This window comes from Triturus cristatus, chromosome 8 (assembly GCF_964204655.1).
Source record: "Triturus cristatus chromosome 8, aTriCri1.1, whole genome shotgun sequence".
NCBI lineage: Eukaryota > Metazoa > Chordata > Amphibia > Caudata > Salamandridae > Triturus > Triturus cristatus.
Window position 1 is genome coordinate 52,494,074 of NC_140591.1, and position 17,248 is coordinate 52,511,321.

General features: G+C 49.4%; 2 protein-coding genes across 2 annotated transcripts in view; one reads left to right on the plus strand and one right to left on the minus strand.

Moving 5' to 3' along the window:
• LOC146800048 (uncharacterized) overlaps nucleotides 1-13,210 on the minus strand; it is a 60,360-nt gene extending 47,150 nt beyond the window's left edge. The window contains exon 1 of the mRNA XM_085620964.1: nucleotides 12,964-13,210. The gene's annotated coding sequence lies outside the window, so the exon portion shown is untranslated. The remainder of the gene's footprint in view (nucleotides 1-12,963) is intronic.
• A 349-nt stretch (nucleotides 13,211-13,559) lies between these two features.
• Nucleotides 13,560-17,248, plus strand: part of LOC146800049 (uncharacterized) — a 90,989-nt gene continuing 87,300 nt past the window's right edge. Inside the window, exons 1-2 of the mRNA XM_085620965.1 lie at nucleotides 13,560-13,741; nucleotides 15,384-15,457. The gene's annotated coding sequence lies outside the window, so the exon portion shown is untranslated. The remainder of the gene's footprint in view (nucleotides 13,742-15,383; nucleotides 15,458-17,248) is intronic.

Here is a 17,248-nt window from a genome sequence, read left to right on the forward strand (position 1 = left end):
GCCAATTTTTATCGTCGGTTTATCAATCAATTTTCCAAATTGGCCGCTCCCCTTTCGCGCCTATTACAGAAGAAGGTGGCATTTCAATGGAACGAGGAAGCCCAAAAGGGATTTGAAGCCTTAAAAGAGGCCTTTACCTCCGCCCCGGTGTTGCGACACGCCGATCCCGACCTACCATACATCGTAGAAGCGGACGCTTCAGAGTATGCGGTAGGAGCAGTCCTTTCACAGCGACACCTAGAGACGGGGCAAATGCACCCGGTGGCCTTTATGTCACGAAAGTTGAACCCTGCAGAGCGTAATTATACGATAGCTGAGAAGGAATTGTTAGCCATCAAGAATGCGTTCCAGGAATGGAGACAGTACCTGATGGGCTCCAAAAACGTGGTTACCGTTTTTACGGATCATCGCAATCTGCAATTCATGGCAGCAGCCAGACACCTGTCTCCCCGTCAGCTTCGTTGGATGCTCTTCTTTGCGGAGTATAACTTTATCGTAACGTTCCGCCCTGGAAGTGAAAACAAAAAGGCAGACGCGCTCAGTCGCCAATCCTCTCCCGACAATCCAGAAACTCCAGCAAAGAATGCCATCGTTAATCCCAAGAACGTGATCAACGCCACTGTCACGGAACAATTCCTTAAGAGCATCGCACTCAACATTTCCCAAGCCAAATGGAAGGAATGGTTGGGTAATAACAAGGAGTGGTCATTAAAAGGGGGGGTCCCCGTACGAGGAAACCAAATACTGGTACCTATTCTTCGCTTAAGAAAGCAAGTATTCGACTGGTGTCATTCCTTACCCAGTGCAGGACATAAGGGCATCGAAAAAACCAGAGAGCGAATCCTGCGACAATTCTGGTGGCCCACAGTCAGGAAGGACGTAAGAACTTGGGTGGGTGAATGTACGGTGTGTTGTCAAATGAAGACCACCCACGCTCGACCGGTGGGTCTCCTACACCCTCTTCCTACGCCAATCATCCCCTGGAAACAAATATCCCTGGACTTTGTGGTCGGGATGCCTCCAGACAAAGGGCACACAGTAATCCTGGTTGTGGTGGACTATTTGACCAAGTTAGCTCACTTCATAGCCTGCAAAAAGATACCGACAGCCGGAGAATTGGCATCCCTGTTGCTGCATAATGTGGTCCGTCTGCACGGATTGCCGCAAGTGGTAATCTCGGATAGGGGGGCCCAATTCACTGCACACTTTTGGAAATCATGGTGTTCGGCCCTTAAGATCACATCCAACCTGTCCACTAGCTTCCATCCCCAAACCGATGGCCAGACAGAACGGGTCAATCAGACCCTCAAACAATACCTCAGATGTTACGGGGAGGTGGCCACCGAATCCTGGGTCGAACAGCTATGGCTAGCGGAAGTTGCGTATAATAGCGCCATGCATAGATCCATAAAACACACGCCTTTTTACTGCACTTATGGTTTTCATCCTGACTTTTCTCCCTTCCAGCATCCTGTGGGCCCAAAAAAGGTGCCCGAGGTACGGGAAAGGATAACTCACATCCAAACAACATTACAAAGGGTACGCAAAGAATTGCTAAAAGCCAAAAGACAGTACAAAACACAGGCAGATAAGCATAGACGGGAAGGTCCCTCATACAAAATAGGCGATTATGTATGGCTATCTACCAAGAACATCAGGTTTAAAAGATACAGTATCTTCAATCCACGCTACATTGGCCCATATAGAGTAACGAAGCTAATCAATCCTGTGGTAGTGAAGCTAAATCTGCCCTCTTCCCTACGTATACATCCGGCTTTTCACATTTCCCTACTTAAACCAGCGAAATCAGGGGCGCATAAAGTCCCAGCCCCCGTTCTGGTGGATGGGGAGGTTGAGCATGAAGTACGAGGCATACTAGATTCAAAGATCCACCGCACCCGGTTGTGGTATCTGGTCGCGTGGAAAGGCTATGGTGAAGAAGAAAATTCATGGGAACCTGCTAGGGCCGTCCACGCTCCTAGATATGTGCGGATGTTTCACAATCGTTTCCCTCACAAACCTTGCCTCTGTCAGTGTTCTTCAGGAGAGGGATGTACTGTCAGGAGCCACGTCGGAAGACACTGACGAGGCGCCGCAGGAGGTTCCCGTTCCGACCGGTCTCAGAACTACAATTCCCATGAGCCCCGGCCGAGGCGCGTCGATGACGTCAGCGCGACGCGCAAGGAAGGTATTTCCGGGGCTGAACACTCCATGCCGGTGCCGGTTACTCCAGACGCTGAGGAGCACTAGCTGCCAACGGTCCGGTAAGGGTGCAGTAGCACCAAACTTGAGGTCTCTCGTATGCTATTGTGGCAGTGCTTCGCAGTGGAAGCGGCAAAGTCTTGGTGACGCTTATGCTCCCGTTGGCGGAATCCTTGTCCGGATTCTTGCGGGAGGTTGGCGTGTGTGATTACTCTTGGGAAGCCCCGGCTGGGGGATTCCTTCCCCGGAGCAGAAAGTGGAACGCGCAGTGGCTCCTGCCCCGCGGGTCACTTACCACCTACCTGTGATTTACTGGAGTGTGTGACATTATCCATTGCCAGTGTGAATAGCGCCCGGAGAGGCGTATTGTGTGACATTATTCTTGCCAGTGTGAATAGCGCCAGGAGAGGCGTATTGTGTGACATTATTCTTGCCAGTGTGAATAGCGCCAGGAGAGGCGTATTGTGTGACATTATTCATTTCCAGTGTGCATAGCGCCCGGAGAGGCGTATTGTGTGACATTATCGTTTATCAGTGTGTATAACGCCCGGAGTGGCGTATTGTGTGACATTATCATTTAACAGTGGGAACAGCGCCCGGAGTGGCGTAAGGGGTGATCTAACAGTATCCTGTGAATGTTCCACTAATGAAAACTGGTTCTTCCAACTGCTGACGAAACAAGCAGATGCCTTTTTTTTTTTCCTTTGCAGGTAAAATCATAGGTCATGGGTGCCTTCACAGTATAAGGGTAGACAAGATCGTACATGCCTGAGGTTATGTGTATTCGTTATATCTAAGTGTTTGTACTTTTGGTTTACAGGTCTCCCTCCCCGCTGTCCCCATCCTTTCCTTCCCCCGCTTGACCACTCCATGGAGTCTGTGACTACAAACCAGACCGTGGTGGTGTCGAGAGGTGGACCATAAAAGCAACGTACGATTCCGAGGATTCCAGGCTGCGACAGCCATATTCACTGGTATATGCTTCAGGGAATGCTACCTTGCATGTAATGTTAGGTGTCCAGAAGGTTCGGTTAGATAGGCCATTTTTTTAAGGCCTGAGCGAAATCGGCTGAACAGAAACGAGAAAAATATTAAAAGAAATGTCCGCAACAGTAGTCACTTAACCACAAGGTGTTGTACTAAAATATCACACTCAAAAATCAACCATACTGATGGCTGGCTATTATATGGCCACAATGTACCTTTAGGTTTATAGTTTGACTGCAATATTGTGACATACAACCAACCATAAAAGATTGGGAGGGCCTCGACATGATTAACTTGTCATTCATCACACTGAGATCATCCAGGCCCACAGAGTAGCAGGAATGGGCTCGTAACCTACTAGCCCTGGCAAACATATTCAAATCAGCCCCGTACTGCAGTGCACCAACGAGCAAAACCAGGTGGTCCGTTCTGGCTGGGCCATGAGAATTGCCCTACCTCATCCGCCACCACCAAAGGAAAAAAAAGTTCATATGGTGCAAATTACAGCACTTAAAAAAAAAAATTGAAAACTATGTTTCAGCACTTTCAAGTCTGTGCCCGGCCCTGAAAGCAGCCCCTCGCTTGCAGCCTAGATCCAAATGCCGGAATGGCAACTCTGCTCTGCTGAAAAGCCTTCAACGATACCAACCTCGCCCCCTCCTGCCGTTTTAACGTCTCGTCATCTCTATAAGGGAAAGGCTGTGAGGTAGAGAGCTGAGGTGGTCTCGGTAATGAAAGACACTTCGAACCTTACCACCATGGGAGCCTAGTCTCAAAGTGCGCTCTTTACACCCCCTCCTAAAACGCACCGCACTCATGACAAGCGGCAGGGCCTAGTCGTGATGTACTGAGGGGGCGAAAGCTCGCAGTACCCTCGCGGAGCCTATGACAGTGTAAGGTGTCAGCGTCGGATTAGCCACAGTAATTATGGGCTCTCTTGACCCCCTTGGTTGCAGAAATGTGAAAACGAGCCAAAAACGGCAACGCCGGAAACCTCATCTCGGCAGAAATGAGAAGTAAACTTTTCGGCCTTTGCGAGTCTGTCATCGCAGACCTCTGATTAATATTCTGGGGTTGGGAGCCTTTCCCTGAAAACATAATTAATTGAGGCCGCAGCAACAGTAAACAAGCAATTTCAAATTAAACCGAAATGACGGTGTCTTCATTTGCAAATGTGAACAGATTCTGTGCAGAGATAAATGAAGTCACCGCATTAGACAGAGACGGGCCGAGGGGATTCGGGGTGTACACAGGGAGATGGGGAGGGGGTGGTGAAGTGATAGAGTCGTTAATCTCTTCCTGTCTGTATCACTCTGACAGCCATCGCCGAGATACTGAACTCGATCCGCTGCAACTGAACTCGATCCGCTGCAACTGAACTCGATCCGCTGCAGCTGCTCCCGGTCCGCGCAGCTCCCTATGACGAGCGGCACCAGGTAATTAAATAAACAAGCGCCCAACTACTGTCCTATTGGCCAGGGCAAAATAACATCACGACAGCCGTCAAGCTAAATATCCAGTCCAGATGGGCCGTCCGAAAAGGAGACAGGGCGGTAACAAAGAAGCCTCATTTTCAATCGGAGGCCACCGTTTACTATAAACGATGACGCCAGCCAATGAAAATGATGGGCGGGGCTTGAAGTCCCGTTCTGAAATTTCCTCTACCACAATATGTCTCACAGAGCGAGCTACGCAAGTGCACTGCAACGCTAGGCGAGACCTAAAATGTATTTATTCAAATTCAGATAAAAGATACAGTCTTTTCAGGATCAATTATTGAATAGGTTTTAGTTCCTCGTGAAACATATGTTGAAAGGGTTAGGTTATACTCCTAAGTAGATCACTGATTTTCTTGAAGCAGGATTTGTGTATATTGTGTTACTGTCTCCTTCACAGCTAACACGTATTTCGCCCCCCTAAGGTGCCATGCAAGCCTGGGGCTTTATCAAGATATTTTTTGCATAAGTATACAGAAGTTCTATCACTGTATTCTGAACAGGAAGGCGGTTAAACACATTTTTAATTTGCTGTAAAAATCAAGGGTTACACATGCTCATCGGAATGCACTGCAAAGTTTAATTATAGCAATTCAAAAGAGGATATGGTTGAAGCGAAAGTTGCAAAAGAACGTGTATGATAAATAAAATATATGGGATAAATGAATGAAAAAACATTTATAAAGTGCAGCTGCTACCCTCACAGGACATCCTAGTACTACTACTTAATGGATATTAAGGGGAAAGAGGATAAACAAACTGAGCGATAGGCAGACAACAAATTAGGGAAAATGAGTGAGTAAGACTATTTTGAAGAGATGGTTTTTTTTGGCAGTTTTGTATAGCGCAAACTCGACCCAAACGTATTGGAGAGCTTTACATGAGCATCTGTTACGTTACACAAGGACACATTCATTTTTGGTAGGCACGGGCAGATAAAGTGATTTGCCCAGAATCACAGGATGTTGAGCCGACGTTGAGACTCAAATCTGGTTCCCAGCTCCAAAGTAAGCAGCTCTGGCCGTTGTGCCACATCCCGTCTCCTCAATGGTTTTCTATGTAAGAAATGGGGCAACAGATGTTGCAGATGAAGTGGTATGGCATTCCAAGCCTTTGGTGTGAGGAAGCTGAAAGAGAGGCCACCAAATCTCTGGCGTCTTACTGATAGACTGTCAAAAGTTAGCTGAGGACTAGGGTAATGAGTGCATAGGGTAACGGGTGAAACAAGATGATAAAAGTAGATGTTTGATGGAATCAAAGGCTGGTCATGGAGTAAGAAAATGAGCCTGTGAATGGTAAACAAGGATAGATTAGTATGTCGCTCCACAGACACTGACACAAGCTGGGAAGAGCCATTTGGCATTGTTGATGGCACCAACTAGATTAAAAGACTGGAGATTACTTGAAGATGGAATGAGTGACTAAAAGTCCAACCCGGGTTGAAGGAAGTAAATAAAAACATATAGAGCTTCTTGGCACTATTGACAGATAACAGGTGTTTATTGTTACCTAACAAAATGGTATTCATTTTATCAGCCTCAGAAAGGTGAAAGGCTGAATGGATCCAACGAAATTTGAACCTGTGACAACAGGACAAAACACAGATCTCAACAGTGGAAGCATCAGTTTACTGAACCGCTAGACCCAGTTCAGGAAAAGGGAATTTACCAAACAAAAAAAAATGTTGCACAAATTAAATGATTTAGGGATCGAGTGAATGGAAGCATTACCTACTTGTTAGTCTTACTCGCCACATGAGTAACAAAGTGAGCTTCAGCTCTACACCAGAACCCTCCAAAGCAAAGTTAGCATCCCATGCCTTCCATCCCTCCCCAACATGGCCGACCCTCGTCACCTCTGACCCACCATAAGAGGCGAGTCGGCCCATCCCACTACCTGTTTTTTTCGTTCTGAGCTGGACTCTCCCAAGTGCGCTTGCAGGTAAGTCGAGGTCCTGCTCTAGCAGGATCCCCGACCCTTCGGTAGAGGCCCTGCTCCAGCGGGCCCATTACTGGGGTCTGCCCCCTTCCCTCCCACTCTCCCTCTCTCTATTAGGGGGAGGACTAGGCTCTGCTCTAGCGAGCCAGTAGGGTGCGGGCGAGCCACCCGTAGTAGTGCGCCCGTAGTAGTGCGGGTTGGATACAGCTTCGAGGCCTTGACTCTCAATGTTCATGAAATCCAGGTTTCAGATTGAGCGTTACGGGCACTGCTGACAACCACGGCGCGTGTGATTGCAGCCAGCTACCTTGACTGTTAACCACGCCTGAAATTGGAGCCGGGACAGGGAGATTTCTTCTCCCTCATCGTTTCGGCTCCTGCTCGCACTCAGGGGCAGTCCAATGGCAGTTCAAGCTTCTCAGACCTGATTCAACAAATCCCGGTCCCAGTCTGGGTGTATCTTGAAACTGGGAATACTGCCTGGGGCTGGTAGAGGTAAACGCCACGCTCCTGGCTTACCTGGACAATTGCTCCCAGAACGGTCCTTGGATCATCGGTCGGGTGTGGTCATGCAGCGCTCCGCTTCCCTCTCTGCGCCGGCTCAGTCCGCGTATACTAAAGGAGAAGGGGATGGGAGGGGGGCGAGAGCTGCATGTCTTGTAGTAGCAGATGATTTTACGATGGCCCATCTCCCAGGCCTATCCAGCCTCCTGGGGGGCAAAGTCACGCATGGCCGACTTCCCGCTTTGGTGGGTTGCCTAGGCGATGGTCTAACAGTGAGGTTTTTGCCTGATCACCTCACGATTACGACTGGGTTTATTATTTAAGGTGTGAGGCATCACTACTCCTGGATCCCATATCTGGTGGTTGCGTTTGCCCTTCTCGCCCTGAATTTCATTTCTGTGGTTGCCCAGCATGGAGCAGGGTGCAGATCCGCCTATTTGTCTTACACAGTTCAATATCTGTTAAAAGACTTCCAATCGTTGGCTGAGCTGTTGGAACAGGGGGCTGATGTCCTCCCTACTCTGGTGATCATGGAGCAGCAGACACAGCTGTTATCTGATATATCTTTCAACACCTTGGGAGCCGCCGCCGCGGCTGGTGGTGCGGTATCCAGGCCTGTTGCCAGGTTTGGCTCCGTCACTGGAAAGTGGATGCTACCCAGAAGGCAATCCTGATGAAGATTCCTTTTTCAGGGACAAAACTGTTTGGCGCTTCCCTGGAGGAGATGGCTAAAAAATCTATTGCCTCCCATCCGTCCCTCTCATGGTCCCAAAAGATCTTTTGCATGCCTTCTACCCACAGGGGAGGACTGCCCTTTCGAGGTCGCGGCCGGAGCACCCCGTTTTTCAACAAATCCCAATCCAGCCAGCTACCTCGACCCCCGCTCCCAAGTCCTGACTATCCTCGGATCCCCAATGTCGGGGCTCCGGTGGGTGGACGACTGCTGAATTTCATCACTGCATGGGAGTCCTCTGTCTCAGACTAGTGGGCCCTACGGATTGTCCGGCAGGGCTACTCGATCGTGTTCGACTCCCTCCCTCAGGATGCCTTCCTTTCCACCCCGCAGCTTTCTATATCAGGAAGACGGGAGGCTCTGATGGCGGTATCCAAGACCTCTTCGTAAAAGGGACCACTCTGCCTGTTCCAGCTTCTCAGAGGGGATTGGGTGTTTATTCCATCCTGTTTCTGGTGAGGAAGGTGTCTGGGGACTTTCGGCCAGCGCTGAGTTTGAAGCTGGTTAATTCTTTCATTCCCCATGTAAAATTTAAGATGCTCTTGTTGCAGTAGATCCTCCCGCTGCTTGTTCAGGGGGAGGTGGAGGCTTCCCTGGATCTCCTGGATGCCTACCTTCATGTGCCCATCCACCCATCTTCCCAGCGTTTCCTCCGGTTTTTAGTGGGGTGTCGCCACTTCCAATTCCAGGTACTTCCCTTTGGTTTGTCCTCAGCCCCTAGGGTCTTCACAAAGGTTTTGGCCCCCTTGGTTAGGATTCTCCACAGGGAGAGGATTAGAGTTTTTCCATATCTGGATGACTGGCTGATCTCTGCCTCTTCTTTTTCCAAGGGGACTCTTCATGTCCAGAGGGCCAGCGAAGTCCTGTCCACTCATGGTTTCCTGATCAACCTCAAGAAGTCTCACCTGTCACCGTCCCAGGACTTGGTGTTCATCAGGGGCCGCCTGGACATGGTCCAGGGGATGTTTTTGTGCCAGTGGAGCAGAGGAATACCTTATGGAGAGAACTGAGTTGTCTCCTGAGTCAGGATTACGCCCCTGTACGTCAGTGGTTGGGGGTTCAGGGGTTGATGTCGGTGACCATCAATGTGCTGCCGTGGGCTTGCCTCCATTTGTACCCAATGGTGAACCATCTCCTGTCCCAGTGGGCTCCCTGTTCAGAGAATTACGGCTTCCCGGTGGTAGTGTCCCCACAGATTTGTGCCGAGCTGGGCTGGTGGTTGGTGGAGTCCCATCTCTCCAGGGGTCTTCCATTCCTGGTGTTTTCGTCCCAGGTGGTCACGACCGATGCCAGCCTCCTTGGCTGGGAGGCGACCTTGGATTCCCGGTCTGTTCAGGGTCAGTGGGATCATCTACAAGCAAGTTGCTCCTCCAACTTTCGGGAGTTGAAGGCCATTCACCTGGATTGCCTGGAGTTTCACCGGTTCTCCGGGGTCATCATGTTTTGGTCCGGACGGGCAATCAGGTGGTGATGGGGTACATCAATCATCAGGGGGGATGCAAGGTTCACTCTCTTTGGCTCCTGGCCCGGGAGCTCCTGTCTTGGGCGGAGGCGTCGGTCTTGTCCCTCAGGGCTGTGTATTGCCCGGGGTGGGAGCACAGTGTGGGGGATTGCCTGTGGCTGCTATTTCCCTGATGGTGCCTGTGATCCGTCAGCTGCAGGTCCGGTTTGGGCACACGATGGTGGATTTGTTTGCGGACGAGTTCAATGCTCTCCTGCCACGCTTCTGCGCTCTTCCTCCTTACTCGAGGGCATGGTGGTTGGATGCCTTGTAATGATACCCTCAGCTGCGCCGAACACCTGCACTTCCAGATCCACACTGATCCCACCACCACCCTCAGAGGAACCCTCATCTACAGACCCCCGGAACACGGCCACAGTTCAGCGGCGCTATCGCCGACTTCATCAGCATGCACGCCCTCGCCTCCACAGACTACATCCTCCTCGGGGACCTGAACTTCCACTTCGAGAAGAACAACGACACCAACTCCACCACCTTGATTGGCAACCTCGCCAACCTCGGACTCAGAGAGCTCGTCACAACACCCACCCACTCGGCTGGCCACACGCTTGACCCCATCTTCTCCGCAAGCTCCCACGTCTCCTTCAGCCACACCACTGAACTCCACTGGACCGACCAACGCTGCATCCACTTCACCTTCCGGAAACCCACAACGCACCACCACACTCAACATATCCCTCGCCGATGTAAGAGCAAAGTCACCGAAGACCAGCTAAACACCACCCTCACCTGAAGCCCACCAGTCGACCCCACCGACCCCAACACCGCCGCCCACAACCTTAGACAGTGGATAGACAACTGCGCGAACACCCTCGCCCCGCTCAAGAAACCCTCCAACAGACACACCAACAAGAAAGCCAGTTGGTTCACCACGGACCTCCAGGCATCCAAGCAAACCTGCCGAAAACTAGAGAAGAAATGGCACCGCGAACAGACGCCGGACAGCTATGCAGCCCACAAGAACGCCATCCGTAGACACCAGCACCTCATCAGATCCGCCAAAAGGACCTCCTTCAAAGACTGCCTAGACAACAACGCACACAACAGCAAAGAGCTCTTCAACATCGTGAAGGAGCTCTCCAACCCCAGCTCCAACACCGACATCTCACCTGCACAAGACCTATGCGACGTCCTCGCCAGCTTCTTCCATCACAAGATCACAGACACCCACGACAGCATCAACACCCTGACCACCCCAACAATAACCGAGACCTCCGACCTCACAGCCACCACCTCCACCGATCCTCTGCTCACCTGGACCAACATAAACGACGACGACACCATCAAAATCATGAACGCCATCCACTCTGGCTCTCCATCAGACCCATGCCCACACAACATCTTCAACAAAGCCAGCTCCACCATCACACCCCATCTCCGCAAGGCTATCAACATCTCCTTCAAGACCGTGACCTTCCCGAAAAGCTGGAAGCATGCAGAGATCAACGCCTTACTCAAAAAACCCAAGGCGGATCCCAAGGACCTCAAAAACTTCCGACCCATCTCCCTGCTCCCGTTCCCAGCGAAGGTCATCGAGAAGACCGGCAACAGACAACTGACCCGCTACCTCGAGGAGAACAGCATCCTGGATCCGTCCCAGTCCGGGTTCCGCAGCAACCACAGCACCGAAACTACCCTCAATCGCTGCCACTGATGACATCAGGATCCTACTGGACAATGGCGAAACTGCGGCCCTCATCCTCCTGGACCTGTCAGCTGCCTTCGACACTGTCTGCCACCGCACCCTACGCACACGGCTCCACAACGCTGGAATCCGTGACAAAGCACTGGACTGGACCACCTCCTTCCTCTCCAGCAGAACCCAGAGCGTCTGCCTCCCCCCCCTTCCGATCCGAAGCCACCAAGATCATATGTGGCGTACCCCAAGGATCATCCCTCAGCCTGACATTGTTCAACATCTACATGGCAACACTCGCTCACGTCACCAGACTGCACAACCTCAACATCATCTCCTACGCCGACACCCAGCTGATCCTCTCCCTCACCAAGGACCCCCTCCGCCAAAACCAATCTTCATGAAGGAATGAAAGCCGTCGCAGAGTGGATGAAGATCAGCTGCCTGAAGCTGAACTTAGACAAGACGGAAGTCCTCATCCTCGGCTCCACCCCCTCAGCGTGGGACGACTCCACCATTTTTGCGAGACCTCCCGGATCATCTTCTTTTTCGCCCTGACCCGAGATTTCTGCCTAAGGTTCCTTCTGTTGTCAACCCCTCCCGTGAGGTCATGTTGCCCTCGTTCCCTCCGGTTTCAGAGTCTGGGGCTGATTCTTCTCTCTCTCTTGTTTGGATGTCCATCGGGTGGTCTTGTTTTATTTGGACCTGACTGCGCCTTTCTGTTGTGCCAGTTTGTTTGTGACTTTTGGTCTGGTGCGGTCTGGTCACAAACCTTCTCTAAACACTTTAAGTGTTGGATCAAACAGGCTATCTTGCTGGTCTATGGTTTTCAGGGGTCTGAGTTGTTGGCCCGGATTCAAGGTCGGTCAACCAGGAGTCTCTCTGTCTCTTGGGCCTCTTTCAAGGGTGTGTCCATCGTGGATACCTGTCGGACCGCAACCTGGTCCTCCCTGCACATGTTCATGAATCATTACCGGGTGGTCCTTCTGCGGGGGGAGGGGGTTTACTAAGGCGGTTCTTGGAGCTGGTTCTTCTAGCTCCTGATTGGCCTGTCTCTTGTGGGTTTTTCCTCCTGGTTTTTTTGTCCATTTTATCTGTGCTGTTTTGGATTAAACCTGGTTCTTTGGCAATTCCTACTTGTAAGTGTTTTTTTTGTGTGTGACATGAAGCTGCTTGGCTTGGGTATGAGCTTACTTTGTTACTCATGTGGCGAGGAAGACTTACGAGGAGGTAATGCCCTTGTTACTTACTGATAATCTTCATTACTCCCAGTATAGTGTCCCTCGCCACATGAGTTCACATCACTCCCTCCCTGTTGCGCCATTGGTTTCATTGGTTATTTGAGCTTGTTAGTTCTTCAGGTAGTGGGATGGGCCGATTCTCCTCTTATGGTGGGTCAAAAGTGATGAGGGTCGGCCATGTTGGAGAGGGATGGGAGGCATGGGATACTAACTTTGCTTTGGAGGGTTCTGGTGTAGAGCTGAAGCTCACTTTGTTACTCAAGTGGCGAGGAAGACAATACTCGGAGTAATGAAGATTACCGGTAAGCACCCGGGATATTCAATGCGATCAATGTGACTTCATGTGTGTGTGTGTGTGTGTGTGCGATGTCAGTCAGAGACACTGCTCCCTGTTTAACAGGGAGTTATCATTTAAGTTACGTCACTGATACAACATTTTAAACTGGTATTGCTTTATATTTTCAAAGATTTTACACAAAATATGGGCAACCATGCTCCCACAGCCTCGAGAGGTAGAGAAGCATGTTTCACGATGACGGGTTCTGTAGAGATAGATGTAAAACCTTTCATTACTATCTTCTGTTGTTATTCGCCTTTGTGTAATCTTCTTCTGCATTTATTGCAACTTGTATGTGTTTCTACCTCATCTGTACACTGTGTTCCAATAATAAAAAAAACAAGATGCTGTATAAAACATTACTCACCTTTGTTGTGATCCCCGGTGGGACAAGCGAAGAGTCACTTGTCCGAGCTTTTATTCAGTACTACCTTTCAGCTCTTGGCTCTTCCAGCAAAGCAAAACGTAGTTTTCCTAATAACGGTGGCAACCCTAACTGTGACCCTCAATGGAGTAACTACAGGTACATTGGCAAGCTGGTTACTCAGCATGGATAGAACGTCACCGCCCATGTCAGGGCAGGCTGGTCTCTCCTGTGAGTGCCACGTAAAGGCGTTGTCTCGCTCTGAGCATGCGCTGTTGAAGCTTCTGATCCCATCCGCATGGAGCATGCGCTGTATATAGTTTCCTTTCGCTCAGCCCAGTCACTGAGAGTGTTCTTATTATGCGCACGTGCATTACGCCTCCTTTCTCGCGGGGGACGGGGGTAACCACGAAAGAGGTTGGTCTGGTTTCCGTGGTTCTTTTCTTTTGTTTCTTGGGGCGTGTGCTCACTGTGAGCATGCGCTGTTGGGGGTTTCCTAATACGATTCGAATGGAGCATGCGCTATAGAAGGTTTATTTCACACAGCGCACAGATAGTGTTCTTTTTTGTGCGCATGCGTATCACATTTGTTTCCTTTCGTCCAGTGGTTATCCCGGAAAAAGGCTGTGTTGTCTGGTTTGTGCAGCTCTTTCCTTTCCGGGGGTGTTTCAAGGGAGAGTGGAGAGGTTGCTGCCTCGGCGCGGAGCCATGGCTGCATTTCCACAAGAGGAATCACAAGGAAACGCAGGAAGAAAGTGTCCCTCCAGCGATCTGATAAAGGGTGAGGAATGTTTTGTACAGCCTCTTGCTCTTTTACAATTTTATTGGAGCGCGAGGTAGAAATATACACAAGATGCAATCATTGCAGCACAGTAAAACGAAGTACATTTACTGATAATAGCTGAAAATCGCGTTTGAAAGGGTATTTTACCTCTCTTCGCAGAACCACCCCTCATAGAACCTGCCCCCCGACCTCTAGGCGACACTAATTTCAATCAATCAGAGCATTTGTAGAGCGCACTACTGCCCCGTGAGGGTCTCAAGGTGCTAAGGGGGGAGGGAAGGGGTGGGGAATGCTGCTACTGCTCGAACAGCCAGGTCTTGAGAAGTCTCCTGAAGGCCAGCAGGTCCTGGGTCTGTCGCAGGTGGATGGGAGAGTGTTCCATGTCTTTGCGGCGAGGTGCGAGAATGATCTTCCGCCGGTGGTCGTTTCGTGGATGCGTGGAGCAGTGGCGAGGATGAGGTCAGCAGAGCGAAGCTGGCGGTTCGGGGTGTAGAAGGTGAGTCGTTTGTTGAGGTATACTGGTCCGGCGTTGTGGAGTGCTTTGTGAACATGAGTGAGGAGCTTGAAAGTGATCCTCTTGTTGACGGGGAGCCAGTGCAGGTCTCTCAGCTGGGCTGTGATGTGGCTGTGGCGGGGGATGTCGAGGATGAGGCGTGCGGAGGCGTTCTGTATGCGTTGTAGTCTTTTCTGGAGTTTGTCTGTGGTTCCCGCGTAGAGGGCTGTTGTGAATGGATGATACACAGACCGGTTGTATAAGCAGGATATCTTTATTGTAGCTTAGTTCCAGGATAGATGAGTAGAAGGTAAAGATTAGATGAAGCGTAGCCCCACCAGGAGCAGCCTCCCTGCTGCTCAGCCTCCATTCACCAACTGACGCTCCACACACACACAGGCACCCAAGCATTCTATGAGGTCCTCACACATTCCAGCTGAGCAGTAGGGAAGAGACAAGAACTAGTTTATGACTAAGGCTCCCGGTTTTCCGTTTAAACGGATTTTTACATATAAATACAGACGGAAAACGTTTTGTTTTTTGCCTGTATTTATATGTAAAAACGGGAAAATACTTACAAAACAAATGCTCCTCTGTAAAAATCCTAGTCAGAGGTGCACAGGGACAGCCAAAATAAACGGGAAACTGCTGCCCTGAAACTGCTCCAGAGACGGGGGAGAGAGGGGGGGACTGGAGCGCCGTGTGTGCAGAGACACTCCAGCACCTCTCACAGCGGTAGTTCAGGCTAGATAATTGTTGGGGCAGTGCAAGCAGCCAATGTCCATTAAGAGGTGTGAAAACACCCCAGGACATCGGCTGCAGCTCCACAACATTTTGCTTTGTGTTGTATAGGAGGGTGAAGGAGGTTGATGTGGCAGGGCAGGGGGCGGAAATGCCTCCAACAACTATTAGCATAAAGCTTTTAGGGTTCAGAAGAACTTCGCCCTTTGTCTTTTATTGTTAACCATTTTTGTAGTTTAGTACACAGACAAGGCTGCGCACTGTCGTGGGTGTATATGACAAACTGGGCTTGTGGTTCAACAAGTAAAGTGCGTGGCTTGATAACAATGGCCTCTCTGGTGCCTTTCCTCGCTTCAGCCCTCTGCCCTCGCTTCACCCTTCCCCTCCCCTCTCCTTCCCTTCCAGCACTTGTGTAAAACAAGGAAGAGAACAACAGCGCTCCGAAATCGGACACTGGCAGCCTGCGAAGACACTGACAAGTAAGGCTGCTTTTTATTACTCAGTGTTTTTATTTCGCCAGCACACTGGTTGGCAATGCTCAATGGCCGCTTAGGTGCCTCTCCTCGATTCTTGCGCTGGTCTGTGCCTTACAGACGGTGCATACACTTGTGCATTAATTGCTAAGCTGCACACATTCACATCTGTTTCTTTATTAAATGTATTCTGATTTTTTTCTTCAAAAACAAGAACAGAAATGACTGTTGCACCACCTGTGCTCTACATTTTCCCCATAATGTCCATATCAAAGCACTATTCTGTACAGATAAAGATGCGATTTACCATGCCTTGTGGGGTAAGTCGTCTTCTAGTGCACACTGAGAATGATCTGATATTCTTCAAGCAGACACTCTGTGATGGCCGATTAAATGTGAGTAAAAGAGGTAGTAATGTGTTGACATTTTGCAAGACATCTGCGCAAATGGGACCTAATCAAAATCACGAATACATGTATCTTTTCTTAGAGGACAGGGAAGAAATTGGCTCCCAATATGTAAAGTGCACTAAGCATAGGCTCCAATTTAAATTAAACAGCTATACCAGCCTAGTGCAAGTGTGCATGTCAATTTAAATAAATGTGGAAAAAAACAAGCTTTAGCGTTTTTCTTTCTTGCATCAAAAATAAATGTGGATAAATACAGATAAAATGACCAAAAAATAAATACGGATAAATACAGACGGAAATGTTCAAAAAATAAATACCATAAAACCGGGAGCCCTATTTATGACACATCCTCTTTCCTTAGGCAATTAAAACAGCAAAGGAGTGCAATAGTGGATATGTCATTAAAAACAATACATCAGAAATAACACAAGTATGAAAAGAAACACTTCACAAGTATGAAAAGAAACACTTCAAAATGCATATGACAAAAGGTGTAATACATCATGTAAAATAGAAGAATAATTACTAGGAAGAATAACTAGGCATGCCCCATCCCCCTCCCTTGAGGAAGAACAAAATTGCGAGGGCATGACTTTGGGATACGCACTGCCCCACAACCTCGCCGTAAAAGGGTACACACTTATACTAGAGAGTATAGCTGGGACTCTAACTGCCTCCAAAACCTAAAGGAAAAAAAAACATTAACCTCCCCATTAAAGGGTACACCGTAGAATTGTGTAAACTCAAATGGAGCATTAAATTAATCCACAACCTCCCCAATGAAGGGTACACCGCAGGGTAAAACATCACCCTAGAAAACAGAATTGGGCATTGACTGGCCCAACAACCTCCCCAATGAAAGGTACACCGTAGGGTATACATCACCCTAAAAACTAAATTGGAGAAACATCACCCTAGAAAACAGAATTGGGAATTGACTGGCCCCACAGCCTCCCCAATGAAAGGTACACTGTAGGGTATACATAACCCTAAAAACTAAATTGGAGCATTTGACTGGTCCCACAACCTTCCCATTGAAGAGTACACAGCAGGGTAAAACTTCACCCTAGAAAATAGAATTGGGCATTGACTGGCCCCACAACCTCCCCAATGAAGGGTACACCGTAGGGTATACATCACCCTAAAAACTAAATTGGAGCATTTGACTGGCCCCACAATCTCCCCAATGAAGGGTACACCGCAGGCTAAAATATCACCCTAGAAAACAGAATTAAGTCACTGACTGCCCCCTCAACCACCTCATGACAAGGTATACCAGACGTCAACCCAGCACAAAAAATACGTACTCACAGTCCCATAAACAGAATAGGGGGGGGCACAGACCACCCACTAAACCTCCTCATGACAGGGTACAACAACCCCATGA